The following is a 27,290-nucleotide window of genomic DNA, read 5'->3' on the forward strand; positions in this document are numbered from 1 at the left end:
GTTAGTGAGTGACCGAAAGAGTGACCCAAAGAGCGAGGGACCAGATCCATGAGTGGTCAAATGAGTAACCTGGAAAACAAGGGATCCGGATCTCATTTTCACGAGGACCTTGGGCCGTCCCCGGATGGGCCCATGCTTTGAGACGGCACTGAAAACACTGCGAATATGCGAGATCAATATTGACATTTATAGTCATAATTACCATAATATAATCTATAAATTATCAAAATTATCTCTCTCTGAGTTTAGTAAAGTTATGAATTAAAGTAAGCTTTTTTTCCTTCTTCTTTGAAAATAGGGGAGGGGGGGGGGGGCTTTTTCATAAAAAAAAAGTCAAAAAGAGCAAAACTATGAAATTTTCCGATTTCGTGTCGTGATCAGCACGTATTCCCAAGAGATCGTTACTATCTGTCCAGGGAATTTGTTAGTGTTAGTAGACATCCATGCCATTATCTTCTTTAGCTATGATACCCGACGCTTGCCCGGATTTTCTTCAATTACTGGGAGGATCGAAAAAGTGACAAACCATTGTAAAGGCATATGCATGTCTGAAACGCAATGTTAGGGAACCACGGTAACCAAAGTAAACATTCCGAAAGTAATTATTGAGGCCCAGGAACCATTATTGCCCGATGGTTTTTCTCCCATTTCGGGCATTTGCCCAGCTCTGACGAACTTTTAAAGTAGCCTATCGTTCATGTCGGTCCTGTTTGGTATATATGTTACCGCTAAAGTGCAGAAATCAGTTATTCTACAGATTATCTAGGTATCAAGTCAATTAATTTGCAGATTAGCTAGGTAATGTGCACATTAACGGCTTTCGAGCTTTATTGGTAACATATATGCAAAATTTGGCGACGATAGATTTAAAATTGTAGATTTGTACAGAGAACATACACACAGACACACACACACAAAATCAATTTTATATATATCGATATGAATGTGAAAGTATGTATGAATGTTTGTTCTTTATACAAATCCACACTGTTGATCGTATCACTCCAATTTTTTTAGGATTCTTCGCTAATGTGTGCAAGGAGTAAGCATATTCCCGCCAAAAAATATTTTATCAATTATTTTTTATTACAGAAATTTCTCAAACCTCCCGTTTTCCCATGTTTTCAACCAGATGAAATTTTTTTCCCCCAAAATGTTTTCTATACAAAAGATGGGCATTTTAATGGGTTTACCATTGCAATTTGGATTTTAAAAATCGGTTAACAAATAACGGAGTGAAATAGGTTTTTGTTCCACACCAAATCTTAATTTATGAGTACAAAAATGTTGCTGCGATCAGTGTACTTTTTTTAAAAAACAAGTGATGCATTGTGATCAGTGTATTATTTTCTGCTGTGTTATGAGCAAAAATCAAATACAATAACGTGAATAAATCTTTAGTGTGTATTTGAGTACTTAGGCGCCGGAACGTAGGGGCTGAGGCCATTTGAGCTCCCCCCACAATAAATTTTGCAAGAGAGCAGAACCCCCTCCCAATAATTTCTGAAAAAACAATGGAATGCACATTCCTTCTCCTGTGTACGTGCTTGAATCACGGATTTACGGGACGACCAGAAACTTTCAGTCCCCCAATGTTTCCTTCATATCAGCGCCCCTGTTTGAGTATAATCTTTGGTTAAAATATAGGATTTTTATAATAAATCCACGAAAAATTTAGCGTCAATTTCCTGATTCGTGACACATTTTATCATCGACAGACAAACAACACAAAGTTAGGCTTCTTTTTTAAAACGGTGACATTTTGTATTTAAAGCCCTTTTTTTGTGAATTCTTTGGATGTTCTAGGTGTGCCACCACACAACTTGACCCTCAAAGTCGGAGCACGCTATAATGCTTTTAAAAAATTTGGAGACACCGAGACTCTGCGAGAAGAAATTGTAAAATTACATCATTGAACCAACGATTCTAACTAGATGTGCCAAAGGAGAAGACATCTTCATTTCACGAATCCCAATTATCACTGAAGAGAAATGTCATTCACTTGCAAGCGATTACAGTTCCCGATTCGTTTAGCGTTTGCCACGGCAATCAACAAAGCACAAGGCCAGTCGTTAGCTGTGGCAGGTATCAACCTACTTGAGCCCTGATTTTCACACGGACAGGCTTTACGTCACCTGTTCGTAATCCCAAAAATTTGTACACCTACACACCAGCTGGAGAAAAAAATTACCAAAAGCGATTGCCTGAAATTTTAAATTAAAATTAATTTTTTTTACTTGATGCAGAATGTTTTTTGCTTACAAAATCTACATATATAAAATTGATTTTCTGTGTGTGTGTGTATGTTCTCTATACAAATCTACAATTTTAGATCGATCGTCACCAAATTTTGCATATATACCAAATGGGACCCGACTTGAACGATAGGCTACTTTAAAATTTCGTCAGACCAGGGCAAATGCCCCAAATGGGCCAAAAAACTGTCCGGCAACAATGGTTTTTGGGCCTCAACAATCACTTTCCGAACGTTTACTTTGGTTACCGTGGTTCCCTAGCATTGCGTTTCAGACGTGTATATGCCTTTACAAGGGTTTGTCACTTTTTGAATACTCCCAGTAATTAGACTTTTTGAATAGACGTCAGAATCATCATCAGTAGAGCCCAGAAGTTTAGGCACTAAAAATGGGCAAAATAGGCAGGCAAAACGGCAATAAAAATGCCTAAAATAGGCACTAAAAATCATTTCTAATTTTTGGAAGGAAGAAAAAATAACTGAAAACAAAGATATTAAGGGTCCAAATATATACTACCTGAAAAATTGGTTGCACTTAATCCGTCTATTGTTTTAATTATAGTCTATAATAACTGCACTATTATCCTAGTTAAATTTATTTCAAGCCTAAAATAAAATGTTAGTAGACCATTAGGATTAGGCCAATTCCTGAGCCACCATTACAGAAAGACGCGGAGTCGATAGAGAAAATGATCTGTGGGGCTACCTCGAGTTGCTAATAATTCTCGTTTATTTGTTGTATTATTTGGAATAACCGTTATCATTTCTATAGTTGAAACATGGCTACCTTGTTAGATTTTTCTGAAAAAACAAACCTTTTGTTTTTATATTGCCACTTATGCGGGACCCCTTCAAGCGCGGTGCCCTGTGTGGCCGCATCTGTCACACACCTCTTACAGCGACTCTGGTCAATTTAATCGAATACCAAATATGCATGTCTAATAAATAGCCATGGTTGTTTGCAGTGCATTTATGGTGAAAAAGAAAATCAAAACAACATGTGGCCCAGAGCTCTGTCTACTCCTTCCCCCCCCCCCCTACTTGTGTGAGCCATGAATTCAATTCATGACCTCTTCGGACAATCATCGGCCCGCTATACAACGAAGTCCAATGCCTGAGCGAAACATATGTGAAGCATGTAGACGTAGAGCAAAAAAAATTTCTAATTTTCTCTGCTTCTCTAACACTGGCTGCGCTCATCTGAAACAGATTAATTCACGTCTAACGCCATCGGTGACACCAATCTCTCAGATCACTTGTTTGCGTCTAAATGGATGTGGGAAGGGAAAGGGGGGCTCTCTGATGATAATTAATACTGAGAGAGTTGGAAAATTTCAAAAAGAGCAATTCTTTTGAAGTTCGCAATGCTCAAGTTTTACAGATTATGGCCTCTGCAGTTCACTAATAAACTTAAAAATATGTTAAAATAGCCATTTATGGCCCGGAAATGTCAAAAAAGGCATTTTTACCATAAAAGTGTGAAAATAGGCAAAAAAAGGCATTTGTGTGTGGCATTTTGCCTAAACTTCACTTTTCTCGCTTGATTGGTTACTTTTTTGGGAACTAAACCTTTGGGAACTCTAGTCCCCGTGGGAGCAGTGATGAATTTTCTTCCTTGTAATCTTCATCTACACAAATAACCAGTCTCTCAATGAATCTTGTATTGACAAGTGGAGAGGACATTTCCATATGCATGTCATTCACGAGCTATTAGTTGATTGTTGACGCCGTCCATGTATGGTGCTTTTCAACATATATATACGCTCCAAGGTTGAAACATTCTATCTGCTTCCATAGCTTAGATGGTAGAGCACTCGTCCGGCAAGCGAGAGACCGGGGTTCAAGTGCCCGTGGAGGCAGTGATTTCTCTGTATCGCCACTAGATGGCACCGCTTACACAATTATTATCTATGTTACTTTTCCCGCCTTTTGAGGCAGATGTTTTTTTTGCATCGGCTCGAGTCAGTCGTACCTTTGTTCCTTTCTCATGTCTAAATAAACGTTTTATTATAATTGAAACCTTTGCGTTCTCCGCATATAACGGCGCGTTCTTCGTTCGTATACTTTTTTTGGCGCCTGAACAGGGACTCACTGCATATAGTAGCCCTGATATCATGTCAACTAAGGACGAGCTCTGGCCGCCGTGACGGAGGTGCCCACGACAACGGTTGAGTTTTTCGACGCGAACACCCGTACTGAAAGAATTCTGCTGCAGCTGGAGGAACAGCAACGAGTGCTTTCGCAGTTTATGACATGTTCACTGTCTACTACTACTGAGGTAAAAGACAGTTATTTGTCTCGCATAAGCATTCCATCATTTACGGGGTCGTATATAAACAGGGACAGTTTCAATTACTTTCATACAAAAAATTTACACGTTTTTAAGATAAATAAAATTTAATTGGTCGAATGGTCGACGCGTTTCGGCTCTACAATGGAGAGCCGTCATCAGGACCTCTTGGTCAGATGAGCCGAAAGCCACTCATTGTAGAGCCGACACGCGTTTTATTTGTCTTCAAATCGTGTCAATTTTTTGTATAAATTAAAACCAGGCAAAGTTCTAATTTTTGTGATAAAAGTTTCAATTACCTTTACGAATCAATGATTCACAAAAAACGAGCATTTGACGAACGCCCAGAAATTCAGCTACTTGAAGGGCCTCTTGCCTTGTTTGATGCAGCGGCGCTGATCAAACACATGCCAGTGTCAGAGGCCACATACATAGGGGCGTGGGAAAAATTATGGCTTCGTTTTGATAGGAAGAAGGTCATAATTTCGTCCCTGATAAAGACGTTCCTCGAACAGCAACCGGTTTCTACTCCTGATAAACCGAAACTGAGACACATTGCCGATACTTCGGATGAGATTATTCGAAGTTCGCGTACCATTGCTGATGAAGCTGCTACTCTGAACCCTTGGCTCATTCAAACTCAGCTGGAGAAGGTTGATCCGGAAAAGCGACAGTTTTGGTCTCAAAAGACAGCAGAACAAGATTTTCCAAAGTTAGGAAACTTCCTTGAGTTTCTCAGTTCAAGATGCGCTGCCCTCGAGATCTTCAATCCTGAAAGGTGAGCAAGTGGAATCAAGGCGCAACAGAAATCAACATCGTCACCTAGCGGTATCACCAAAAGCTGTCCATCATGCAACGGACCTCACGGGCTTCATAGGTGTCAGATTTTCAAGTCCTGGTCAGTGGCCGAGAGAAAAACTACGTTCGCAAGAAACAGCTACAACTGTTTCCTCCAGCTCTCACAAGATTTATGAATGCTCCTTGTCGTTCAGGTGTTCGCGATGCCATTATACTCTGCACGAAATTGTTTCCACTAGTGTTACCTCTGCGTTATCAGATGCGCCTGTAGCTACCGAGTCTGATGTGCACGATCCCACAGTGTTGTGATCAAATGTTTCCGCTAAAGTTTTGTTCTGTGCTCTATTACCTACGGCTCAAGTGTGCGTCTTGGATACGTCGGGTAATCGCCATATTATCCATGCACTTCTCGACTCGGGCTCTCAATGTTTCTTTATTAGTGAGGCATGTGTTCAATCATTGAAAATTCCCCGCAAAAATGCCTGTTTTACTGTGAAAGAAGTGGCAGCTGTGGACGCCGGTACCACTAGAGGTGAGTGAACCCTCATAGATAATCATTATATTGACATTGATTCGTATATCTTGAGAAAGTTAACGGCTCCATTGCCTACTGAGTTTGTCCATTCGGATGAACCGAATTCTTATGCTGATTCGCTCAAATTAGCTGATCTTTACTTTGATAAGTGTAAAAAATATTGACATTATTATTGGAGCTGAGCATTTTTCTCTTTGATACGCCCAGGGAAAATACGGACTAACGATAGTGCTAACGACTATCGCCAAAAATACATTGTTTGGTTGGGTGCTGTCAGGAAAGATTCCTAAAAAATATAATGAAGCTAATAATAACTGTCAGCCTAATACTAATTTGATATGTCTTCAATCTGAATTGGGTATCGATAAAACACTGAAACGCTTTTGGGAGTCTGAAGAGATTTCTATAGTGTCTCATGAAGAGGAATTTTGTGAGAGACATTTTCAGGACAATTATCGTATCAGCGAGCATGGCAGATATGTGGTAAAATTACCATTAAAGAATTCTCCAGATACTCGTGATATCTCGTTCATTGAGTATGGAAAGGGAGTTTGAGAAAAATCCAGAAATGGGTATTCAATATAAACATTTCATGGAGGAATATGAAGCTTTGGGGCATATGGTGGAGGTATCTTCGAGAGACCTTGCTGCAGATAGTACAAAGATTTTTTACCTGCCTCATCATGATGTACTGAAACCTTCAAGCCCCACTAGTAAATAAGAGTAGTCTTTGATAACTCTTGTCAGCCATCCACATCAGCATCTTTGATTGCTATTCTCGGTGTAGGAAGTACTATGAAACGTAACATTTTCCCTATTCTTCTCAATTTCCCTATTCACAAATTTGCTTACGGATCGAACATCGAAAAAGTGTATCGTCAAATCTTAGTTGATCCCACTGACCAAAGGTAACAAGGAATAGTGTGGAGAGGTTATAAGAGTGCAGAGATAAGGGAATATCAACCGTGCACGATAACTTACGCGACATCATCAGCCCCCTTCCCCGCTAAAGGATCAGTCCCACGAGAGTGGGCTAAGGGACCCTTGGTAAGATAATTAAAGTTAATAAAAGTCTTTGTTGAACATAAACAGAAAAAACCACGGCCGGCGTGAAGTAATCCGTACTTGTTCGGTCATTTTCAAAGGAAGACGCTCGTTCCGCTACCTTTGTATTGAAAGACATAAAAATTATTGCTTCCCCGAGGCCCGAGACGACCGCATATCCTGACAAAGAGTTTTATTATCTTTAACTTTAATTATCTTAACAAGGGTCCCCTAGTCCACTATCGTGGGACTGAGGCCTAATAGATCATTGCATCAGATGGCCTTGAACTGTGAGGAGAGCTTATCATCTGTTGCTGACGTCATCAAGAACGACACGTATGTTGACGATATATTTTCCGGTTGTGATGATTTGACAATACGGGTGGAGGGGGGGTGGGGGGCGATGCACCCCACCCGAATCTTTACTGTAGAGAATTTCCTATTTATTATTTCAGATATTTATTTTTATTCCCTCGTTTCAGTGGAATGACTTAGTGGAGAGCGTTAATCTCAAGATCTACAGGGCCCGGTATTCGGCAGATAAATTTTGCATACAATTTTTCAGGCGAATTTTTACTGCAGAATTCTGTTGTTTTTATTTTAGATATGTATTTGGACAAATGTCTTTCGCCGAAATAGCTCAGTTGGGAGAGCGTTAGACTGAAGATCTAAAGGTCCCTGGTTCTATCCCGGGTTTCGGCAGTGTATATTTCGCGACTTAATTCCGAATTTTAGCGAAGTCTTTACTGTAGAATATCTATTTCCCATTTATAATTTCAGATATTTATTTTTACTCCCTCGTTTCAGTGGAATGACTTAGTGTAGATCGTTAATCTGAAGATCTACAGGGCCCGGTATTCGGCAGATAACTTTTGCATACAATTTTTCAGACACATTTTTACTGCAGAATTCTCTTGTTCTTATTTTAGATATGTATTTGGACGAATGTCTTTCGCCGAAATAGCTCAGTTGGGAGAGCGTTAGACTGAAGATCTAAAGGTCCCTGGTTCGATCCCGGTTTAAGGCAGGGTATGTTTCGCGATGTAATTCCGAATTTTAGCGAAATCTTTACTGTAGAGAATTTATTTCCTATTTATTATTTCAGATATTTCTTTGTACTCCCTCCTTTCAGTGGAATCACTTAGTGGAGAGCGTTAATCTACCGGTCCCGGTATTCGGCAGATAAGTTTGCATACACTTTTTCAGGCGAATTTTTACTGCAGAATTCTCTTGTTTTTATTTTAGATATGTATTTGGACGAATGTCGTTCGCCGAAATAGCTCAGTTGGGAGAGCGTTAGACTGAAGATCTGAAGGTCCCTGGTTCGATCCCGGGTTTCGGCAGCGTATGTTTCGCGACATAATTCCGAATTTTAGCGAAATCTTTACTGTAGAGAATTTCCTATATATTATTTCAGATATTTATATTTACTCCCTCGTTTCAGTGGAATGACTTAGTGTAGATCATTAATCTCAAGATCTACAGGTCCCGGTATTCGGCAGATAACATTTGCATACACTTTTTCAGGCGAATTTTTACTGCAGAATTCTCTTGTTTTTATTTTAGATATGTATTTGGACGAAGGTCTTTCGCCGAAATGGCTCAGTTGGGAGAACGTTAGACTGAAGATCTATTGGTCCCTGGTTCGGGCCCGGGTTAAGGCAGGGTATGTTTCGCGACATAATTCCGAATTCTAGCGAAATCTTTACTGTAGAGAATCTCCTATTTATTATTTCAGATATTTATTTTTACTCCCTCGTTTCAGTGGAATGACTTAGTGTAGATCGTTAATCTGAAGATCTACAGGGCCCGGTATTCGGCAGATAACTTTTGCATACAATTTTTCAGACGCATTTTTACTGCAGAATTCTCTTGTTTTTATTCTAGATATATATTAGGACGACTGTCATGCGCCGAAGTAGCTCAGTTGAGAGAGCGTTAGACTGAGATCTAAAGGTCCCGGGTTTCGGCAGGGTATGTTTCGCGAGATAATTCCGAATTTTAGCGAAATCTTTACTGTAGAGAATTTATTTCCCATTTATTATGACAGATATTTCTTTGTACTCCCTCGTTTCAGTGGAATCACTTAGTGTAGATCGTTAATCTGCAGATCTACAGTTCCCGGTATTCGGCAGATAACTTTTGCATACAATTTTTCAGACGCATTTTTACTGCAGAATTCTCTTGTTTTTATTCTAGATATATATTAGGACGGCTGTCTTACGCCGAAGTAGCTCTGTTGGGAGAACGTTAGGCTGAAAATCTGGAAGTCCCTGGTTCGATCCCGGGTTTCGATAGGGTATATTTCGCGACATAATTTATAATTTTAGCGAAATCTTGACTGTAGAGAATTTATTTCCTATTTATTATTTCAGATATTTCTTTGTACTCCCTCCTTTCAGTGGAATCACTTAGTGGAGAGCGTTAATCTGAAGATCTACAGGTCCCGTTATTCGGCAGATAACTTTTGCATCCACTTTTTCAGGCAAATTTTTTCTGCAGAATTCTGTTGTTTCTATTTCAGATATGTATTTGGACAAATGTCTTCCGCCGAAATAGCTTAGTTGGGAGAGCGTTAGACTGAAGATCTGAAGGTCCCTGGTTCGATCCCGGGTTTCGGCAGCGTATATTTCGCGACTTAATTCCGAATTTTAGCGAAGTCTTTACTGTAGAGAATTTATTTCCCATTTATTATTTCAGATATTTATTTTTACTCCCTCGTTTCAGTGGAATGACTTAGTGTAGATCGTTAATCTCAAGATCTACAGGTCGAGGTATTCGGAAGATAACTTTTGCATACAATTTTTCAGGGGAATTTTTACTGTAGAATTCTCTTGTTTTTATTTTAGACATGTATTTGGACGAACGTCTTTCGCCGAAATAGCTCAGTTGGGAGAGCGTTAGACTGAAGATCTAAAGGTCCCTTGTTCGATCCCGGGTTAAGGCAGGGTATGTTTCGCGACATAATTCCGAATTTTAGCGAAATCTTTACTGTAGAGAATTTCCTATTTATTATTTCAGATATTTATTTTTACTCAATCGTTTCAGTGGAATGACTTAGTGTAGATCGTTAATCTGAAGATCTACAGGACCCGGTATTCGGCAGATAACTTTTGCATACAATTTTTCAGACGCATTTTTACTGCAGAATTCTCTTGTTTTTATTCTAGATATATATTAGGACGACTGTCATGCGCCGAAGTAGCTCAGTTGAGAGAGCGTTAGACTGAGATCTAAAGGTCCCGGGTTTCGGCAGGGTATGTTTCGCGAGATAATTCCGAATTTTAGCGAAATCTTTACTGTAGAGAATTTATTTCCCATTTATTATTACAGATATTTCTTTGTACTCCCTCGTTTCAGTGGAATCACTTAGTGTAGATCGTTAATCTGCAGATCTACAGGTCCCGGTATTCGGCAGATAACTTTTGCATACAATTTTTCAGACGCATTTTTACTGCAGAATTCTCTTGTTTTTATTCTAGATATATATTAGGACGGCTTTCTTACGCCGAAGTAGCTCAGTTGAGAGATCGTTAGACTGAAGATCTAAAGATCCCTGGTTCGATCCCGGGTTTCGGCAGGGTAAGTTTCGCGACATAATTTATAATTTTAGCGAAATCTTTACTGTAGAGAATTTATTTCCTATTTATTATTTCAGATATTTCTTTGTACTCCCTCCTTTCAGTGGAATCACTTAGTGGAGAGCGTTAATCTGAAGATCTACAGGTCCCGGTATTCGGCAGATAACTTTTGCATACAATTTTTGAGGGGAATTTTTACTGCAGAATTCTCTTGTTTTTATTTTAGACATGTATTTGGACGAACGTCTTTCGCTGAAATAGCTCTGTTGGGAGAGCGTTAGACTGAAGATCTAAAGGTCCCTGGTTCGATCCCGGGTTAAGGCAGGGTATGTTTCGCGACATAATTCCGAATTTTAGCGAAATCTTTACTGTAGAGAATTTCCTATTTATTATTTCAGATATTTATTTTTACTCCCTCGTTTCAGTGGAATGACTTAGTGTAGATCGTTAATCTGAAGATCTACAGGACCCGGTATTCGGCAGATAACTTTTGCATACAATTTTTCAGACGCATTTTTACTGCAGAATTCTCTTTTTTTTCTTTTAGATATGTATTTGGACAAATGTCTTTCGCCGAAATAGCTCAGTTGGGAGAGCGTTAGACTGAAGATCTAAAGGTCCCTGGTTCTATCCCGGGTTTCGGCAGGGTGTATTTCGCGACTTAATTCCGAATTTTAGCGAGGTCTTTACTGTAGAGAATTTATTTCCCATTTATTATTTCAGATATTTATTTTTACTCCCTCGTTTCAGTGGAATGACTTAGTGTAGATCATTAATCTGAAGATCTACAGGTCCCGGTGTTTGGCAGATAACTTTTGCATACACTTTTTCAGGCGAATTTTTACTGCAGAATTCTCTTGTTTTTATTCTAGATATATATTAGGACGACTGTCTTACGCCGAAATAGCTCAGTTGGGAGAACGTTAGGCTGAAGATCAGAAAGTCCTTGGTTCGATCCCGGGTTTCGATAGGGTATATTTCGCGACATAATTTATAATTTTAGCGAAATCTCTACTGTAGAGAATTTATTTCCTATTTATTATTTCAGATATTTCTTTGTACTCCCTCCTTTCAGTGGAATCACTTAGTGGAGAGCGTTAATCTGCAGATCTACAGGTCCCGGTATTCGGCAGATAACTTTTGCATACACTTTTTCAGGCGAATTTTTACTGCAGAATTCTCTTGTTTTTATTTTAGATATGCATTTGGACAAATGTCATTCGCCGAAATAGCTGAGTTGGGAGAGCGTTAGACTTAAGATCTAAAGGTCCCTGGTTCGATCCCGGGTTTCGGCAGGGTATGTTTCGCGACGTAATTCCGAATTTTAGCGAAATCTTTACTGTAGAGAATTTATTTCCCATTTATTATTACAGATATTTCTTTGTACTCCCTCGTTTCAGTGGAATCACTTAGTGTAGATCGTTAATCTGCAGATCTACAGGTCCCGGTATTCGGCAGATAATTTTGCATACAATTTTTTAGACGCATTTTTACTGCAGAATTCTCTTGTTTTTATTTTAGATATGTATTTGGACGAATGTCTTCCGGCGAAATAGCTCAGTTGGGAGAGCGTTAGACTGAAAATCTAAAGGTCCCTGGTTCGATTCCGGGTTTCGGCAGGATATATTTCGCGACTTAATCCCGAATTTTAGCGAAGTCTTTACTTTAGAGAATTTATTTCCCATTTATTATTTCAGATATTTATTTTACTCCCTCGTTTCAGTGGAATGACTTAGTGTAGATCGTTAATCTCAAGATCTACAGGTCGAGGTATTCGGAAGATAACTTTTGCATACAATTTTTCAGGGGAATTTTTACTGTAGAATTCTCTTGTTTTTATTTTAGATATGTATTTGGACGAACGTCTTTCGCCGAAATAGCTCAGTTGGGAAAACATTAGGCTGAAGATCAGAAGGTCCCTGGTTCGATCCCGGGTTTCGGCAGCGTATATTTCGCGACATGATTCCGAATTATAGCGGAATATTTACTGTAGAGAATTTATTTCCTATTTATTATTTCAGATATTTCTTTGTACTCCCTCCTTTCAGTGGAATCACTTAGTGGAGAGCGTTAATCTGAAGATCTACAGGTCCCGGTATTCGGCAGATAACATTTGCATACAATTTTTGAGGGGAATTTTTACTGCAGAATTCTCTTGTTTTTATTTTAGACATGTATTTGGACGAACGTCTTTCGCCGAAATAGCTCAGTTGGGAGAGCGTTAGACTGAAGATTTAAAGGTCCCTGGTTCGATCCCGGGTTAAGGCAGGGTATGTTTCGCGACATAATTCCGAATTTTAGCGAAATCTTTACTGTAGAGAATTTCCTATTTATTATTTCAGATATTTATTTTTACTCCCTCGTTTCAGTGGAATGACTTAGTGTAGATCGTTAATCTGAAGATCTACAGGACCCGGTATTCGGCAGATAACTTTTGCATACAATTTTTCAGACGCATTTTTACTGCAGAATTCTCTTGTTTTTATTCTAGATATATATTAGGACGACTGTCGTGCGCCGAAGTAGCTCAGTTGAGAGAGCGTTAGACTGAGATCTAAAGGTCCCGGGTTTCGGCAGGGTATGTTTCGCGAGATAATTCCGAATTTTAGCGAAATCTTTACTGTAGGGAATTTATTTCCCATTTATTATCACAGATATTTCTTTGTACTCCCTCGTTTCAGTGGAATCACTTAGTGTAGATCGTTAATCTGCAGATCTACAGGTCCCGGTATTCGGCAGATAACTTTTGCATATAATTTTTCAGACGCATTTTTACTGCAGAATTCTCTTGTTTTTATTCTAGATATATATTAGGACGGCTGTCTTACGCCGAAGTAGCTCAGTTGAGAGATCGTTAGACTGAAGATCTAAAGATCCCTGGTTCGATCCCGGGTTTCGGCAGGGTATGTTTCGCGACATATATCCGAATTTTAGCGAAATCTTTACTGTAGAGAATTTATTTCCCATTTATTATTACAGATATTTATTTTACTCCCTCGTTTCAGTGGAATGACTTAGTGTAGATCGTTAATCTCAAGATCTACAGGTCGAGGTATTCGGAAGATAACTTTTGCATACAATTTTTGAGGGGAATTTTTACTGCAGAATTCTCTTGTTTTTATTTTAGATATGTATTTGGACGAACGTCTTTCGCCGAAATAGCTCTGTTGGGAGAGCGTTAGACTGATGATATAAAGGTCCCTGGTTCGATCCCGGGTTCCGGCAGGGTATGTTTCGCAACATTATTCCGAATTTTAGCGAAATCTTTACTGTAGAGAATTTCCTATTTATTATTTCAGATATTTATTTTTACTCCCTCGTTTCAGTGGAATGACTTAGTGTAGATCGTTAATCTCAAGATCTACAGGGCCCGGTATTCGGCAGATAACTTTTGCATACAATTTTTCAGACGCATTTTTACAGCAGAATTCTCTTTTTTTTATTTTAGATATGCATTTGGACAAATGTCTTTCTCCGAAATAGCTCAGTTGGGAGAGCGTTAGACTGAAGATCTAAAGGTCCCTGGTTCTATCCCGGGTTTCGGCAGGGTATATTTCGCGACTTAATTCCGAATTTTAGCGAGGTCTTTACTGTAGAGAATTTATTTCCCATTTATTATTTCAGATATTTATTTTTACTCCCTCGTTTCAGTGGAATGACTTAGTGTAGATCATTAATCTGAAGATCTACAGGTCCCGGTGTTTGGCAGATAACTTTTGCATACACTTTTTCAGGCGAATTTTTACTGCAGAATTCTCTTGTTTTTATTTTAGATATGCATTTGGACAAATGTCTTTCGCCGAAATAGCTCAGTTGGGAGAGCGTTAGACTGAAGATCTAAAGGTCCCTGGTTCGATCCCGGGTTTCGGCAGGGTATGTTTCGCGACGTAATTTCGAATTTTAGCGAAATCTTTACTGTAGAGAATTTATTTCCCATTTATTATTACAGATATTTCTTTGTACTCCCTCCTTTCAGTGGAATCACTTAGTGTAGATCGTTAATCTGCAGATCTACAGGTTCCGGTATTCGGCAGATAATTTTGCATACAATTTTTCAGACGCAATTTTACTGCAGAATTCTCTTGTTTTCATTTTAGATATGTATTTGGACGAATGTCTTCCGGCGAAATAGCTCAGTTGGGAGAGCGTTAGACTGAAAATCTAAAGGTCCCTGCTTCGATTCCGGGTTTCGGCAGGATATATTTCGCGACTTAATTCCGAATTTTAGCGAAGTCTTTACTTTAGAGAATTTATTTCAGATTTATTATTTCAGATATTTATTTTACTCCCTCGTTTCAGTGGAATGACTTAGTGTAGATCGTTAATCTCAAGATCTTTAGGTCGAGGTATTCGGCAGATAACTTTTGCATACAATTTTTCAGGGGAATTTTTACTGTAGAATTCTCTTGTTTTTATTTTAGATATGTATTTGGACGAACGTCTTTCGCCGAAATAGCTCAGTTGGGAGAGCGTTAGACTGAAGATCTAAAGGTCCCTGGTTCGATCCCGGGTTTCGGCAGGGTATGTTTCTCAACATTATTCCGAATTTTAGCGAAATCTTTACTGTAGAGAATTTCCTATTTATTATTTCAGATATTTATTTTTACTCCCTCGTTTCAGTGGAATGACTTAGTGTAGATTGTTAATCTCAAGATCTACAGGGCCCGGTATTCGGCAGATAACTTTTGCATACAATTTTTCAGACGCATTTTTACTGCAGAATTCTCTTTTTTTTCTTTTAGATATGTATTTGGACAAATGTCTTTCGCCGAAATAGCTCAGTTGGGAGAGCGTTAGACTGAAGATCTAAAGGTCCCTGGTTCTATCCCGGGTTTCGGCAGGGTGTATTTCGCGACTTAATTCCGAATTTTAGCGAGGTCTTTACTGTAGAGAATTTATTTCCCATTTATTATTTCAGATATTTATTTTTACTCCCTCGTTTCAGTGGAATGACTTAGTGTAGATCATTAATCTGAAGATCTACAGGTCCCGGTGTTTGGCAGATAACTTTTGCATACACTTTTTCAGGCGAATTTTTACTGCAGAATTCTCTTGTTTTTATTCTAGATATATATTAGGACGACTGTCTTACGCCGAAATAGCTCAGTTGGGAGAACGTTAGGCTGAAGATCAGAAAGTCCTTGGTTCGATCCCGGGTTTCGATAGGGTATATTTCGCGACATAATTTATAATTTTAGCGAAATCTCTACTGTAGAGAATTTATTTCCTATTTATTATTTCAGATATTTCTTTGTACTCCCTCCTTTCAGTGGAATCACTTAGTGGAGAGCGTTAATCTGCAGATCTACAGGTCCCGGTATTCGGCAGATAACTTTTGCATACACTTTTTCAGGCGAATTTTTACTGCAGAATTCTCTTGTTTTTATTTTAGATATGCATTTGGACAAATGTCATTCGCCGAAATAGCTGAGTTGGGAGAGCGTTAGACTGAAGATCTAAAGGTCCCTGGTTCGATCCCGGGTTTCGGCAGGGTATGTTTCGCGACGTAATTCCGAATTTTAGCGAAATCTTTACTGTAGAGAATTTATTTCCCATTTATTATTACAGATATTTCTTTGTACTCCCTCGTTTCAGTGGAATCACTTAGTGTAGATCGTTAATCTGCAGATCTACAGGTCCCGGTATTCGGCAGATAATTTTGCATACAATTTTTTAGACGCATTTTTACTGCAGAATTCTCTTGTTTTTATTTTAGATATGTATTTGGACGAATGTCTTCCGGCGAAATAGCTCAGTTGGGAGAGCGTTAGACTGAAAATCTAAAGGTCCCTGGTTCGATTCCGGGTTTCGGCAGGATATATTTCGCGACTTAATAACGAATTTTAGCGAAGTCTTTACTTTAGAGAATTTATTTCCCATTTATTATTTCAGATATTTATTTTACTCCCTCGTTTCAGTGGAATGACTTAGTGTAGATCGTTAATCTCAAGATCTACAGGTCGAGGTATTCGGAAGATAACTTTTGCATACAATTTTTCAGGGGAATTTTTACTGTAGAATTCTCTTGTTTTTATTTTAGATATGTATTTGGACGAACGTCTTTCGCCGAAATAGCTCAGTTGGGAAAACATTAGGCTGAAGATCAGAAGGTCCCTGGTTCGATCCCGGGTTTCGGCAGCGTATATTTCGCGACATGATTCCGAATTATAGCGGAATATTTACTGTAGAGAATTTATTTCCTATTTATTATTTCAGATATTTCTTTGTACTCCCTCCTTTCAGTGGAATCACTTAGTGGAGAGCGTTAATCTGAAGATCTACAGGTCCCGGTATTCGGCAGATAACATTTGCATACAATTTTTGAGGGGAATTTTTACTGCAGAATTCTCTTGTTTTTATTTTAGACATGTATTTGGACGAACGTCTTTCGCCGAAATAGCTCAGTTGGGAGAGCGTTAGACTGAAGATTTAAAGGTCCCTGGTTCGATCCCGGGTTAAGGCAGGGTATGTTTCGCGACATAATTCCGAATTTTAGCGAAATCTTTACTGTAGAGAATTTCCTATTTATTATTTCAGATATTTATTTTTACTCCCTCGTTTCAGTGGAATGACTTAGTGTAGATCGTTAATCTGAAGATCTACAGGACCCGGTATTCGGCAGATAACTTTTGCATACAATTTTTCAGACGCATTTTTACTGCAGAATTCTCTTGTTTTTATTCTAGATATATATTAGGACGACTGTCATGCGCCGAAGTAGCTCAGTTGAGAGAGCGTTAGACTGAGATCTAAAGGTCCCGGGTTTCGGCAGGGTATGTTTCGCGAGATAATTCCGAATTTTAGCGAAATCTTTACTGTAGAGAATTTATTTCCCATTTATTATCACAGATATTTCTTTGTACTCCCTCGTTTCAGTGGAATCACTTAGTGTAGATCGTTAATCTGCAGATCTACAGGTCCCGGTATTCGGCAGATAACTTTTGCATATAATTTTTCAGACGCATTTTTACTGCAGAATTCTCTTGTTTTTATTCTAGATATATATTAGGACGGCTGTCTTACGCCGAAGTAGCTCAGTTGAGAGATCGTTAGACTGAAGATCTAAAGATCCCTGGTTCGATCCCGGGTTTCGGCAGGGTATGTTTCGCGACATATATCCGAATTTTAGCGAAATCTTTACTGTAGAGAATTTATTTCCCATTTATTATTACAGATATTTATTTTACTCCCTCGTTTCAGTGGAATGACTTAGTGTAGATCGTTAATCTCAAGATCTACAGGTCGAGGTATTCGGCAGATAACTTTTGCGAACAATTTTTGAGGGGAATTTTTACTGCAGAATTCTCTTGTTTTTATTTTAGATATGTATTTGGACGAACGTCTTTCGCCGAAATAGCTCTGTTGGGAGAGCGTTAGACTGATGATATAAAGGTCCCTGGTTCGATCCCGGGTTCCGGCAGGGTATGTTTCGCAACATTATTCCGAATTTTAGCGAAATCTTTACTGTAGAGAATTTCCTATTTATTATTTCAGATATTTATTTTTACTCCCTCGTTTCAGTGGAATGACTTAGTGTAGATCGTTAATCTCAAGATCTACAGGGCCCGGTATTCGGCAGATAACTTTTGCATACAATTTTTCAGACGCATTTTTACTGCAGAATTCTCTTTTTTTTATTTTAGATATGCATTTGGACAAATGTCTTTCTCCGAAATAGCTCAGTTGGGAGAGCGTTAGACTGAAGATCTAAAGGTCCCTGGTTCTATCCCGGGTTTCGGCAGGGTATATTTCGCGACTTAATTCCGAATTTTAGCGAGGTCTTTACTGTAGAGAATTTATTTCCCATTTATTATTTCAGATATTTATTTTTACTCCCTCGTTTCAGTGGAATGACTTAGTGTAGATCATTAATCTGAAGATCTACAGGTCCCGGTGTTTGGCAGATAACTTTTGCATACACTTTTTCAGGCGAATTTTTACTGCAGAATTCTCTTGTTTTTATTTTAGATAAGCATTTGGACAAATGTCTTTCGCCGAAATAGCTCAGTTGGGAGAGCGTTAGACTGAAGATCTAAAGGTCCCTGGTTCGATCCCGGGTTTCGGCAGGGTATGTTTCGCGACGTAATTTCGAATTTTAGCGAAATCTTTACTGTAGAGAATTTATTTCCCATTTATTATTACAGATATTTCTTTGTACTCCCTCCTTTCAGTGGAATCACTTAGTGTAGATCGTTAATCTGCAGATCTACAGGTTCCGGTATTCGGCAGATAATTTTGCATACAATTTTTCAGACGCAATTTTACTGCAGAATTCTCTTGTTTTCATTTTAGATATGTATTTGGACGAATGTCTTCCGGCGAAATAGCTCAGTTGGGAGAGCGTTAGACTGAAAATCTAAAGGTCCCTGCTTCGATTCCGGGTTTCGGCAGGATATATTTCGCGACTTAATTCCGAATTTTAGCGAAGTCTTTACTTTAGAGAATTTATTTCAGATTTATTATTTCAGATATTTATTTTACTCCCTCGTTTCAGTGGAATGACTTAGTGTAGATCGTTAATCTCAAGATCTTTAGGTCGAGGTATTCGGCAGATAACTTTTGCATACAATTTTTCAGGGGAATTTTTACTGTAGAATTCTCTTGTTTTTATTTTAGATATGTATTTGGACGAACGTCTTTCGCCGAAATAGCTCAGTTGGGAGAGCGTTAGACTGAAGATCTAAAGGTCCCTGGTTCGATCCCGGGTTTCGGCAGGGTATGTTTCTCAACATTATTCCGAATTTTAGCGAAATCTTTACTGTAGAGAATTTCCTATTTATTATTTCAGATATTTATTTTTACTCCCTCGTTTCAGTGGAATGACTTAGTGTAGATTGTTAATCTCAAGATCTACAGGGCCCGGTATTCGGCAGATAACTTTTGCATACAATTTTTCAGACGCATTTTTACTGCAGAATTCTCTTTTTTTTATTCTAGATATATATTTTGACGACTGTCTTTCGCCGAAGTAGCTCAGTTGGGAAAACATTAGGCTGAAGATCAGAAGGTCCCTGGTTCGATCCCGGGTTTCGGCAGCGTATATTTCGCGACATGATTCCGAATTATAGCGGAATCTTTACTGTAGAGAATTTATTTCCTATTTATTATTTCAGATATTTCTTTGTACTCCCTCCTTTCAGTGGAATCACTTAGTGGAGAGCGTTAATCTGAAGATCTACAGGTCCCGGTATTCGGCAGATAACATTTGCATACAATTTTTGAGACGAATTTTTACTGCAGAATTCTCTTGTTTTTATTTTAGATATGTATTTGGACGAATGTCTTACGCCGAAATAGCTCTGCTGGGAGAGCGTTAGACTGAAGATCTAAAGGTCCCTGGTTCGATCCCGGGTTTCGGCAGCGTGTATTTCGCGACTTAATTCCGAATTTTAGCGAAGTCTTTACTGTAGAGAATTTATTTCCCATTTATTATTTCAAATATTTATTTTTACTCCCTCGTTTCAGTGGAATGACTTAATGTAGATCGTTAATCTGAAGATCTACAGGTCCCGGTATTCGGCAGATAACTTTTGCATACAATTTTTCAGGCGAATTTTTACTGCAGAATTCTCTTGTATTTATTTTAGATATGTATTTGGACAAATGTCTTTCGCCGAAATAGCTCAGTTGGGAGAGCGTTAGTCTGAAGATCTAAAGGTCCTTGGTTCGATCCCGGGTTTCGGCAGGATATATTTCGCGACTTAATTCCGAATTTTAGCGAAGTCTTTACTTTAGATAATTTATTTCCCATTTATTATTTCAGATATTTATTTTTACTCCCTCGTTTATGCGGAATGACTTGGTGTAGATCGTTAATCTGCAGATCTACAGGTCCCGGTATTCGGCAGATAACTTTTGCATACACTTTTTCAGGCGAATTTTTACTGCAGAATACTCTTGTTTTTATTTTAGATATGTATTTGTACGAATGTCTTCCGCCAAAATAGCTCAGTTGAGAGAGCGTTAGACTGAAATCTAAAGGTCCCGGGTTTCGGCAGGGTATGTTTCGCGACATATATCCGAATTTTAGCGAAATCTTTACTGTAGAGAATTTATTTCCCATTTATTATTACAGATATTTCTTTGTACGCCCTCCTTTCAGTGGAATCACTTAGTGGAGAGCATTAATCTGAAGATCTGCAGGTCCCGGTATTCGGCAGATAACTTTTGCATACAATTATTCAGGCGAATTTTTACTGCAGAATTCTCTTGTTTTTATTTTAGATATGTATTTGGACAAATGTCTTTCGCCGAAATAGCTCAGTTGGGAGAGCGTTAGACTGAGATCTAAAGGTCCCGGGTTTCGGCAGGGTATGTTTCGCGACATATATCCGAATTTTAGCGAAATCTTTACTGTAGAGAATTTATTTCCCATTTATTATTACAGATATTTCTTTGTACTCCCTCCTTTCAGTGGAATCACTTAGTGGAGAGCATTAATCTGAAGATCTACAGGTCCCGGTATTCGGCAGATAACTTTTGCATACAATTTTTCAGGCGAATTTTTACTGCAGAATTCTCTTGTTTTTATTTTAGATATGTATTTGGACAAATGTCTTTCGCCGAAATAGCTCAGTTGGGAGAGCGTTAGACTGAAGATCTAAAGGTCCCGGGTTTCGGCAGGGTATGTTTCGCGAGATAATTCCAAATTTTAGCGAAGTCTTTACTGTAGAGAATTTATTTCCCATTTATTATTTCAAATATTTATTTTTACTCCCTCGTTTCAGTGGAATGACTTAATGTAGATCGTTAATCTGAAGATCTACAGGTCCCGGTATTCGGCAGATAACTTTTGCATACAATTTTTCAGGCGAATTTTTACTGCAGAATTCTCTTGTATTTATTTTAGATATGTATTTGGACAAATGTCTTTCGCCGAAATAGCTCAGTTGGGAGAGCGTTAGTCTGAAGATCTAAAGGTCCTTGGTTCGATCCCGGGTTTCGGCAGGATATATTTCGCGACTTAATTCCGAATTTTAGCGAAGTCTTTACTTTAGATAATTTATTTCCCATTTATTATTTCAGATATTTATTTTTACTCCCTCGTTTATGCGGAATGACTTGGTGTAGATCGTTAATCTGCAGATCTACAGGTCCCGGTATTCGGCAGATAACTTTTGCATACACTTTTTCAGGCGAATTTTTACTGCAGAATACTCTTGTTTTTATTTTAGATATGTATTTGTACGAATGTCTTCCGCCAAAATAGCTCAGTTGAGAGAGCGTTAGACTGAGATCTAAAGGTCCCGGGTTTCGGCAGGGTATGTTTCGCGACATATATCCGAATTTTAGCGAAATCTTTACTGTAGAGAATTTATTTCCCATTTATTATTACAGATATTTCTTTGTACGCCCTCCTTTCAGTGGAATCACTTAGTGGAGAGCATTAATCTGAAGATCTGCAGGTCCCGGTATTCGGCAGATAACTTTTGCATACAATTATTCAGGCGAATTTTTACTGCAGAATTCTCTTGTTTTTATTTTAGATATGTATTTGGACAAATGTCTTTCGCCGAAATAGCTCAGTTGGGAGAGCGTTAGACTGAGATCTAAAGGTCCCGGGTTTCGGCAGGGTATGTTTCGCGACATATATCCGAATTTTAGCGAAATCTTTACTGTAGAGAATTTATTTCCCATTTATTATTACAGATATTTCTTTGTACTCCCTCCTTTCAGTGGAATCACTTAGTGGAGAGCATTAATCTGAAGATCTACAGGTCCCGGTATTCGGCAGATAACTTTTGCATACAATTTTTCAGGCGAATTTTTACTGCAGAATTCTCTTGTTTTTATTTTAGATATGTATTTGGACAAATGTCTTTCGCCGAAATAGCTCAGTTGGGAGAGCGTTAGACTGAAGATCTAAAGGTCCCGGGTTTCGGCAGGGTATGTTTCGCGAGATAATTCCGAATTTTAGCGAAATCTTTACTGTAGAGAATTTATTTCCTATTTATTATTTCAGATATTTCTTTTTACTCCCTCCTTAAAGTGGAATCACTTAGTGGAGAGCGTTAATCTGAAGATCTACAGGTCCCGGTATTCGGCAGATAACTTTTGCATACACTTTTTCAGGCGAATTTTTACTGCAGAATTCTCTTGTGTTTATTTTAGATATGCATTTGGACAAATGTCTTTCGCCGAAATAGCTCAGTTGGGAGAGCGTTAGACTGAAGATCTAAAGGTCCCTGGTTCGATCCCGGGTTTCGGCAGGGTATGTTTCGCGACGTAATTTCGAATTTTAGCGAAATCTTTACTGTAGAGAATTTATTTCCCATTTATTATTACAGATATTTCTTTGTACTCCCTCCTTTCAGTGGAATCACTTAGTGTAGATCGTTAATCTGCAGATCTACAGGTTCCGGTATTCGGCAGATAATTTTGCATACAATTTTTCAGACGCAATTTTACTGCAGAATTCTCTTGTTTTCATTTTAGATATGTATTTGGACGAATGTCTTCCGGCGAAATAGCTCAGTTGGGAGAGCGTTAGACTGAAAATCTAAAGGTCCCTGCTTCGATTCCGGGTTTCGGCAGGATATATTTCGCGACTTAATTCCGAATTTTAGCGAAGTCTTTACTTTAGAGAATTTATTTCAGATTTATTATTTCAGATATTTATTTTACTCCCTCGTTTCAGTGGAATGACTTAGTGTAGATCGTTAATCTCAAGATCTTTAGGTCGAGGTATTCGGCAGATAACTTTTGCATACAATTTTTCAGGGGAATTTTTACTGTAGAATTCTCTTGTTTTTATTTTAGATATGTATTTGGACGAACGTCTTTCGCCGAAATAGCTCAGTTGGGAGAGCGTTAGACTGAAGATCTAAAGGTCCCTGGTTCGATCCCGGGTTTCGGCAGGGTATGTTTCTCAACATTATTCCGAATTTTAGCGAAATCTTTACTGTAGAGAATTTCCTATTTATTATTTCAGATATTTATTTTTACTCCCTCGTTTCAGTGGAATGACTTAGTGTAGATTGTTAATCTCAAGATCTACAGGGCCCGGTATTCGGCAGATAACTTTTGCATACAATTTTTCAGACGCATTTTTACTGCAGAATTCTCTTTTTTTTCTTTTAGATATGTATTTGGACAAATGTCTTTCGCCGAAATAGCTCAGTTGGGAGAGCGTTAGACTGAAGATCTAAAGGTCCCTGGTTCTATCCCGGGTTTCGGCAGGGTGTATTTCGCGACTTAATTCCGAATTTTAGCGAGGTCTTTACTGTAGAGAATTTATTTCCCATTTATTATTTCAGATATTTATTTTTACTCCCTCGTTTCAGTGGAATGACTTAGTGTAGATCATTAATCTGAAGATCTACAGGTCCCGGTGTTTGGGAGATAACTTTTGCATACACTTTTTCAGGCGAATTTTTACTGCAGAATTCTCTTGTTTTTATTCTAGATATATATTAGGACGACTGTCTTACGCCGAAATAGCTCAGTTGGGAGAACGTTAGGCTGAAGATCAGAAAGTCCTTGGTTCGATCCCGGGTTTCGATAGGGTATATTTCGCGACATAATTTATAATTTTAGCGAAATCTCTACTGTAGAGAATTTATTTCCTATTTATTATTTCAGATATTTCTTTGTACTCCCTCCTTTCAGTGGAATCACTTAGTGGAGAGCGTTAATCTGCAGATCTACAGGTCCCGGTATTCGGCAGATAACTTTTGCATACACTTTTTCAGGCGAATTTTTACTGCAGAATTCTCTTGTTTTTATTTTAGATATGCATTTGGACAAATGTCATTCGCCGAAATAGCTGAGTTGGGAGAGCGTTAGACTGAAGATCTAAAGGTCCCTGGTTCGATCCCGGGTTTCGGCAGGGTATGTTTCGCGACGTAATTCCGAATTTTAGCGAAATCTTTACTGTAGAGAATTTATTTCCCATTTATTATTACAGATATTTCTTTGTACTCCCTCGTTTCAGTGGAATCACTTAGTGTAGATCGTTAATCTGCAGATCTACAGGTCCCGGTATTCGGCAGATAATTTTGCATACAATTTTTTAGACGCATTTTTACTGCAGAATTCTCTTGTTTTTATTTTAGATATGTATTTGGACGAATGTCTTCCGGCGAAATAGCTCAGTTGGGAGAGCGTTAGACTGAAAATCTAAAGGTCCCTGGTTCGATTCCGGGTTTCGGCAGGATATATTTCGCGACTTAATAACGAATTTTAGCGAAGTCTTTACTTTAGAGAATTTATTTCCCATTTATTATTTCAGATATTTATTTTACTCCCTCGTTTCAGTGGAATGACTTAGTGTAGATCGTTAATCTCAAGATCTACAGGTCGAGGTATTCGGAAGATAACTTTTGCATACAATTTTTCAGGGGAATTTTTACTGTAGAATTCTCTTGTTTTTATTTTAGATATGTATTTGGACGAACGTCTTTCGCCGAAATAGCTCAGTTGGGAAAACATTAGGCTGAAGATCAGAAGGTCCCTGGTTCGATCCCGGGTTTCGGCAGCGTATATTTCGCGACATGATTCCGAATTATAGCGGAATATTTACTGTAGAGAATTTATTTCCTATTTATTATTTCAGATATTTCTTTGTACTCCCTCCTTTCAGTGGAATCACTTAGTGGAGAGCGTTAATCTGAAGATCTACAGGTCCCGGTATTCGGCAGATAACATTTGCATACAATTTTTGAGGGGAATTTTTACTGCAGAATTCTCTTGTTTTTATTTTAGACATGTATTTGGACGAACGTCTTTCGCCGAAATAGCTCAGTTGGGAGAGCGTTAGACTGAAGATTTAAAGGTCCCTGGTTCGATCCCGGGTTAAGGCAGGGTATGTTTCGCGACATAATTCCGAATTTTAGCGAAATCTTTACTGTAGAGAATTTCCTATTTATTATTTCAGATATTTATTTTTACTCCCTCGTTTCAGTGGAATGACTTAGTGTAGATCGTTAATCTGAAGATCTACAGGACCCGGTATTCGGCAGATAACTTTTGCATACAATTTTTCAGACGCATTTTTACTGCAGAATTCTCTTGTTTTTATTCTAGATATATATTAGGACGACTGTCATGCGCCGAAGTAGCTCAGTTGAGAGAGCGTTAGACTGAGATCTAAAGGTCCCGGGTTTCGGCAGGGTATGTTTCGCGAGATAATTCCGAATTTTAGCGAAATCTTTACTGTAGAGAATTTATTTCCCATTTATTATCACAGATATTTCTTTGTACTCCCTCGTTTCAGTGGAATCACTTAGTGTAGATCGTTAATCTGCAGATCTACAGGTCCCGGTATTCGGCAGATAACTTTTGCATATAATTTTTCAGACGCATTTTTACTGCAGAATTCTCTTGTTTTTATTCTAGATATATATTAGGACGGCTGTCTTACGCCGAAGTAGCTCAGTTGAGAGATCGTTAGACTGAAGATCTAAAGATCCCTGGTTCGATCCCGGGTTTCGGCAGGGTATGTTTCGCGACATATATCCGAATTTTAGCGAAATCTTTACTGTAGAGAATTTATTTCCCATTTATTATTACAGATATTTATTTTACTCCCTCGTTTCAGTGGAATGACTTAGTGTAGATCGTTAATCTCAAGATCTACAGGTCGAGGTATTCGGCAGATAACTTTTGCGAACAATTTTTGAGGGGAATTTTTACTGCAGAATTCTCTTGTTTTTATTTTAGATATGTATTTGGACGAACGTCTTTCGCCGAAATAGCTCTGTTGGGAGAGCGTTAGACTGATGATATAAAGGTCCCTGGTTCGATCCCGGGTTCCGGCAGGGTATGTTTCGCAACATTATTCCGAATTTTAGCGAAATCTTTACTGTAGAGAATTTCCTATTTATTATTTCAGATATTTATTTTTACTCCCTCGTTTCAGTGGAATGACTTAGTGTAGATCGTTAATCTCAAGATCTACAGGGCCCGGTATTCGGCAGATAACTTTTGCATACAATTTTTCAGACGCATTTTTACTGCAGAATTCTCTTTTTTTTATTTTAGATATGCATTTGGACAAATGTCTTTCTCCGAAATAGCTCAGTTGGGAGAGCGTTAGACTGAAGATCTAAAGGTCCCTGGTTCTATCCCGGGTTTCGGCAGGGTATATTTCGCGACTTAATTCCGAATTTTAGCGAGGTCTTTACTGTAGAGAATTTATTTCCCATTTATTATTTCAGATATTTATTTTTACTCCCTCGTTTCAGTGGAATGACTTAGTGTAGATCATTAATCTGAAGATCTACAGGTCCCGGTGTTTGGCAGATAACTTTTGCATACACTTTTTCAGGCGAATTTTTACTGCAGAATTCTCTTGTTTTTATTTTAGATATGCATTTGGACAAATGTCTTTCGCCGAAATAGCTCAGTTGGGAGAGCGTTAGACTGAAGATCTAAAGGTCCCTGGTTCGATCCCGGGTTTCGGCAGGGTATGTTTCGCGACGTAATTTCGAATTTTAGCGAAATCTTTACTGTAGAGAATTTATTTCCCATTTATTATTACAGATATTTCTTTGTACTCCCTCCTTTCAGTGGAATCACTTAGTGTAGATCGTTAATCTGCAGATCTACAGGTTCCGGTATTCGGCAGATAATTTTGCATACAATTTTTCAGACGCAATTTTACTGCAGAATTCTCTTGTTTTCATTTTAGATATGTATTTGGACGAATGTCTTCCGGCGAAATAGCTCAGTTGGGAGAGCGTTAGACTGAAAATCTAAAGGTCCCTGCTTCGATTCCGGGTTTCGGCAGGATATATTTCGCGACTTAATTCCGAATTTTAGCGAAGTTTTTACTTTAGAGAATTTATT

At 38.4% G+C, this 27,290-nt stretch overlaps 46 non-coding genes across 46 annotated transcripts; all 46 read left to right on the top strand.

Moving 5' to 3' along the window:
* The first annotated feature begins 7,550 nt into the window (after positions 1-7,550).
* On the top strand, positions 7,551-7,623 carry TRNAF-GAA (transfer RNA phenylalanine (anticodon GAA)). Its single transcript has one exon. It is a non-coding gene; the product is annotated as a tRNA-Phe (tRNA).
* A 252-nt stretch (positions 7,624-7,875) lies between these two features.
* TRNAF-GAA (transfer RNA phenylalanine (anticodon GAA)) lies at positions 7,876-7,948 on the top strand. The gene has a single exon. It is a non-coding gene; the product is annotated as a tRNA-Phe (tRNA).
* A 243-nt stretch (positions 7,949-8,191) lies between these two features.
* On the top strand, positions 8,192-8,264 carry TRNAF-GAA (transfer RNA phenylalanine (anticodon GAA)). Its single transcript has one exon. It is a non-coding gene; the product is annotated as a tRNA-Phe (tRNA).
* Positions 8,265-9,470: 1,206 nt separating this feature from the next.
* On the top strand, positions 9,471-9,543 carry TRNAF-GAA (transfer RNA phenylalanine (anticodon GAA)). The gene has a single exon. It is a non-coding gene; the product is annotated as a tRNA-Phe (tRNA).
* Positions 9,544-9,795: 252 nt separating this feature from the next.
* TRNAF-GAA (transfer RNA phenylalanine (anticodon GAA)) lies at positions 9,796-9,868 on the top strand. Its single transcript has one exon. It is a non-coding gene; the product is annotated as a tRNA-Phe (tRNA).
* Positions 9,869-10,428: 560 nt separating this feature from the next.
* On the top strand, positions 10,429-10,501 carry TRNAF-GAA (transfer RNA phenylalanine (anticodon GAA)). The gene has a single exon. It is a non-coding gene; the product is annotated as a tRNA-Phe (tRNA).
* A 252-nt stretch (positions 10,502-10,753) lies between these two features.
* TRNAF-GAA (transfer RNA phenylalanine (anticodon GAA)) lies at positions 10,754-10,826 on the top strand. Its single transcript has one exon. It is a non-coding gene; the product is annotated as a tRNA-Phe (tRNA).
* Positions 10,827-11,074: 248 nt separating this feature from the next.
* TRNAF-GAA (transfer RNA phenylalanine (anticodon GAA)) lies at positions 11,075-11,147 on the top strand. Its single transcript has one exon. It is a non-coding gene; the product is annotated as a tRNA-Phe (tRNA).
* Positions 11,148-11,724: 577 nt separating this feature from the next.
* On the top strand, positions 11,725-11,797 carry TRNAL-UAA (transfer RNA leucine (anticodon UAA)). The gene has a single exon. It is a non-coding gene; the product is annotated as a tRNA-Leu (tRNA).
* A 251-nt stretch (positions 11,798-12,048) lies between these two features.
* TRNAF-GAA (transfer RNA phenylalanine (anticodon GAA)) lies at positions 12,049-12,121 on the top strand. The gene has a single exon. It is a non-coding gene; the product is annotated as a tRNA-Phe (tRNA).
* A 251-nt stretch (positions 12,122-12,372) lies between these two features.
* On the top strand, positions 12,373-12,445 carry TRNAF-GAA (transfer RNA phenylalanine (anticodon GAA)). The gene has a single exon. It is a non-coding gene; the product is annotated as a tRNA-Phe (tRNA).
* A 252-nt stretch (positions 12,446-12,697) lies between these two features.
* TRNAF-GAA (transfer RNA phenylalanine (anticodon GAA)) lies at positions 12,698-12,770 on the top strand. Its single transcript has one exon. It is a non-coding gene; the product is annotated as a tRNA-Phe (tRNA).
* A 560-nt stretch (positions 12,771-13,330) lies between these two features.
* On the top strand, positions 13,331-13,403 carry TRNAF-GAA (transfer RNA phenylalanine (anticodon GAA)). The gene has a single exon. It is a non-coding gene; the product is annotated as a tRNA-Phe (tRNA).
* A 251-nt stretch (positions 13,404-13,654) lies between these two features.
* TRNAI-GAU (transfer RNA isoleucine (anticodon GAU)) lies at positions 13,655-13,727 on the top strand. Its single transcript has one exon. It is a non-coding gene; the product is annotated as a tRNA-Ile (tRNA).
* Positions 13,728-13,975: 248 nt separating this feature from the next.
* Positions 13,976-14,048, top strand: TRNAF-GAA (transfer RNA phenylalanine (anticodon GAA)). The gene has a single exon. It is a non-coding gene; the product is annotated as a tRNA-Phe (tRNA).
* A 252-nt stretch (positions 14,049-14,300) lies between these two features.
* TRNAF-GAA (transfer RNA phenylalanine (anticodon GAA)) lies at positions 14,301-14,373 on the top strand. Its single transcript has one exon. It is a non-coding gene; the product is annotated as a tRNA-Phe (tRNA).
* A 251-nt stretch (positions 14,374-14,624) lies between these two features.
* TRNAF-GAA (transfer RNA phenylalanine (anticodon GAA)) lies at positions 14,625-14,697 on the top strand. Its single transcript has one exon. It is a non-coding gene; the product is annotated as a tRNA-Phe (tRNA).
* A 251-nt stretch (positions 14,698-14,948) lies between these two features.
* TRNAF-GAA (transfer RNA phenylalanine (anticodon GAA)) lies at positions 14,949-15,021 on the top strand. The gene has a single exon. It is a non-coding gene; the product is annotated as a tRNA-Phe (tRNA).
* Positions 15,022-15,269: 248 nt separating this feature from the next.
* Positions 15,270-15,342, top strand: TRNAF-GAA (transfer RNA phenylalanine (anticodon GAA)). Its single transcript has one exon. It is a non-coding gene; the product is annotated as a tRNA-Phe (tRNA).
* A 577-nt stretch (positions 15,343-15,919) lies between these two features.
* TRNAF-GAA (transfer RNA phenylalanine (anticodon GAA)) lies at positions 15,920-15,992 on the top strand. The gene has a single exon. It is a non-coding gene; the product is annotated as a tRNA-Phe (tRNA).
* A 251-nt stretch (positions 15,993-16,243) lies between these two features.
* On the top strand, positions 16,244-16,316 carry TRNAF-GAA (transfer RNA phenylalanine (anticodon GAA)). The gene has a single exon. It is a non-coding gene; the product is annotated as a tRNA-Phe (tRNA).
* A 251-nt stretch (positions 16,317-16,567) lies between these two features.
* On the top strand, positions 16,568-16,640 carry TRNAF-GAA (transfer RNA phenylalanine (anticodon GAA)). Its single transcript has one exon. It is a non-coding gene; the product is annotated as a tRNA-Phe (tRNA).
* Positions 16,641-16,892: 252 nt separating this feature from the next.
* On the top strand, positions 16,893-16,965 carry TRNAF-GAA (transfer RNA phenylalanine (anticodon GAA)). The gene has a single exon. It is a non-coding gene; the product is annotated as a tRNA-Phe (tRNA).
* Positions 16,966-17,525: 560 nt separating this feature from the next.
* TRNAF-GAA (transfer RNA phenylalanine (anticodon GAA)) lies at positions 17,526-17,598 on the top strand. The gene has a single exon. It is a non-coding gene; the product is annotated as a tRNA-Phe (tRNA).
* Positions 17,599-17,849: 251 nt separating this feature from the next.
* On the top strand, positions 17,850-17,922 carry TRNAI-GAU (transfer RNA isoleucine (anticodon GAU)). Its single transcript has one exon. It is a non-coding gene; the product is annotated as a tRNA-Ile (tRNA).
* Positions 17,923-18,170: 248 nt separating this feature from the next.
* TRNAF-GAA (transfer RNA phenylalanine (anticodon GAA)) lies at positions 18,171-18,243 on the top strand. Its single transcript has one exon. It is a non-coding gene; the product is annotated as a tRNA-Phe (tRNA).
* Positions 18,244-18,495: 252 nt separating this feature from the next.
* TRNAF-GAA (transfer RNA phenylalanine (anticodon GAA)) lies at positions 18,496-18,568 on the top strand. The gene has a single exon. It is a non-coding gene; the product is annotated as a tRNA-Phe (tRNA).
* Positions 18,569-18,819: 251 nt separating this feature from the next.
* Positions 18,820-18,892, top strand: TRNAF-GAA (transfer RNA phenylalanine (anticodon GAA)). The gene has a single exon. It is a non-coding gene; the product is annotated as a tRNA-Phe (tRNA).
* A 251-nt stretch (positions 18,893-19,143) lies between these two features.
* TRNAF-GAA (transfer RNA phenylalanine (anticodon GAA)) lies at positions 19,144-19,216 on the top strand. Its single transcript has one exon. It is a non-coding gene; the product is annotated as a tRNA-Phe (tRNA).
* Positions 19,217-19,464: 248 nt separating this feature from the next.
* On the top strand, positions 19,465-19,537 carry TRNAF-GAA (transfer RNA phenylalanine (anticodon GAA)). The gene has a single exon. It is a non-coding gene; the product is annotated as a tRNA-Phe (tRNA).
* A 252-nt stretch (positions 19,538-19,789) lies between these two features.
* Positions 19,790-19,862, top strand: TRNAF-GAA (transfer RNA phenylalanine (anticodon GAA)). Its single transcript has one exon. It is a non-coding gene; the product is annotated as a tRNA-Phe (tRNA).
* A 252-nt stretch (positions 19,863-20,114) lies between these two features.
* TRNAF-GAA (transfer RNA phenylalanine (anticodon GAA)) lies at positions 20,115-20,187 on the top strand. Its single transcript has one exon. It is a non-coding gene; the product is annotated as a tRNA-Phe (tRNA).
* Positions 20,188-21,376: 1,189 nt separating this feature from the next.
* Positions 21,377-21,449, top strand: TRNAF-GAA (transfer RNA phenylalanine (anticodon GAA)). The gene has a single exon. It is a non-coding gene; the product is annotated as a tRNA-Phe (tRNA).
* A 1,189-nt stretch (positions 21,450-22,638) lies between these two features.
* On the top strand, positions 22,639-22,711 carry TRNAF-GAA (transfer RNA phenylalanine (anticodon GAA)). Its single transcript has one exon. It is a non-coding gene; the product is annotated as a tRNA-Phe (tRNA).
* A 251-nt stretch (positions 22,712-22,962) lies between these two features.
* Positions 22,963-23,035, top strand: TRNAF-GAA (transfer RNA phenylalanine (anticodon GAA)). The gene has a single exon. It is a non-coding gene; the product is annotated as a tRNA-Phe (tRNA).
* A 251-nt stretch (positions 23,036-23,286) lies between these two features.
* Positions 23,287-23,359, top strand: TRNAF-GAA (transfer RNA phenylalanine (anticodon GAA)). Its single transcript has one exon. It is a non-coding gene; the product is annotated as a tRNA-Phe (tRNA).
* A 248-nt stretch (positions 23,360-23,607) lies between these two features.
* TRNAF-GAA (transfer RNA phenylalanine (anticodon GAA)) lies at positions 23,608-23,680 on the top strand. The gene has a single exon. It is a non-coding gene; the product is annotated as a tRNA-Phe (tRNA).
* Positions 23,681-24,257: 577 nt separating this feature from the next.
* On the top strand, positions 24,258-24,330 carry TRNAF-GAA (transfer RNA phenylalanine (anticodon GAA)). Its single transcript has one exon. It is a non-coding gene; the product is annotated as a tRNA-Phe (tRNA).
* A 251-nt stretch (positions 24,331-24,581) lies between these two features.
* On the top strand, positions 24,582-24,654 carry TRNAF-GAA (transfer RNA phenylalanine (anticodon GAA)). The gene has a single exon. It is a non-coding gene; the product is annotated as a tRNA-Phe (tRNA).
* Positions 24,655-24,905: 251 nt separating this feature from the next.
* On the top strand, positions 24,906-24,978 carry TRNAF-GAA (transfer RNA phenylalanine (anticodon GAA)). Its single transcript has one exon. It is a non-coding gene; the product is annotated as a tRNA-Phe (tRNA).
* Positions 24,979-25,230: 252 nt separating this feature from the next.
* Positions 25,231-25,303, top strand: TRNAF-GAA (transfer RNA phenylalanine (anticodon GAA)). Its single transcript has one exon. It is a non-coding gene; the product is annotated as a tRNA-Phe (tRNA).
* Positions 25,304-25,863: 560 nt separating this feature from the next.
* On the top strand, positions 25,864-25,936 carry TRNAF-GAA (transfer RNA phenylalanine (anticodon GAA)). Its single transcript has one exon. It is a non-coding gene; the product is annotated as a tRNA-Phe (tRNA).
* A 251-nt stretch (positions 25,937-26,187) lies between these two features.
* TRNAI-GAU (transfer RNA isoleucine (anticodon GAU)) lies at positions 26,188-26,260 on the top strand. Its single transcript has one exon. It is a non-coding gene; the product is annotated as a tRNA-Ile (tRNA).
* Positions 26,261-26,508: 248 nt separating this feature from the next.
* On the top strand, positions 26,509-26,581 carry TRNAF-GAA (transfer RNA phenylalanine (anticodon GAA)). Its single transcript has one exon. It is a non-coding gene; the product is annotated as a tRNA-Phe (tRNA).
* A 252-nt stretch (positions 26,582-26,833) lies between these two features.
* On the top strand, positions 26,834-26,906 carry TRNAF-GAA (transfer RNA phenylalanine (anticodon GAA)). The gene has a single exon. It is a non-coding gene; the product is annotated as a tRNA-Phe (tRNA).
* Positions 26,907-27,157: 251 nt separating this feature from the next.
* On the top strand, positions 27,158-27,230 carry TRNAF-GAA (transfer RNA phenylalanine (anticodon GAA)). Its single transcript has one exon. It is a non-coding gene; the product is annotated as a tRNA-Phe (tRNA).
* The last annotated feature ends 60 nt before the right edge of the window (positions 27,231-27,290 follow it).

Source organism: Pholcus phalangioides, unplaced genomic scaffold, assembly GCF_987345545.1.
Source record: "Pholcus phalangioides strain wild (caught in Gottingen) unplaced genomic scaffold, Ppha-v1.0 ptg000017l_1, whole genome shotgun sequence".
In the NCBI taxonomy this organism is placed as follows: domain Eukaryota; kingdom Metazoa; phylum Arthropoda; class Arachnida; order Araneae; family Pholcidae; genus Pholcus; species Pholcus phalangioides.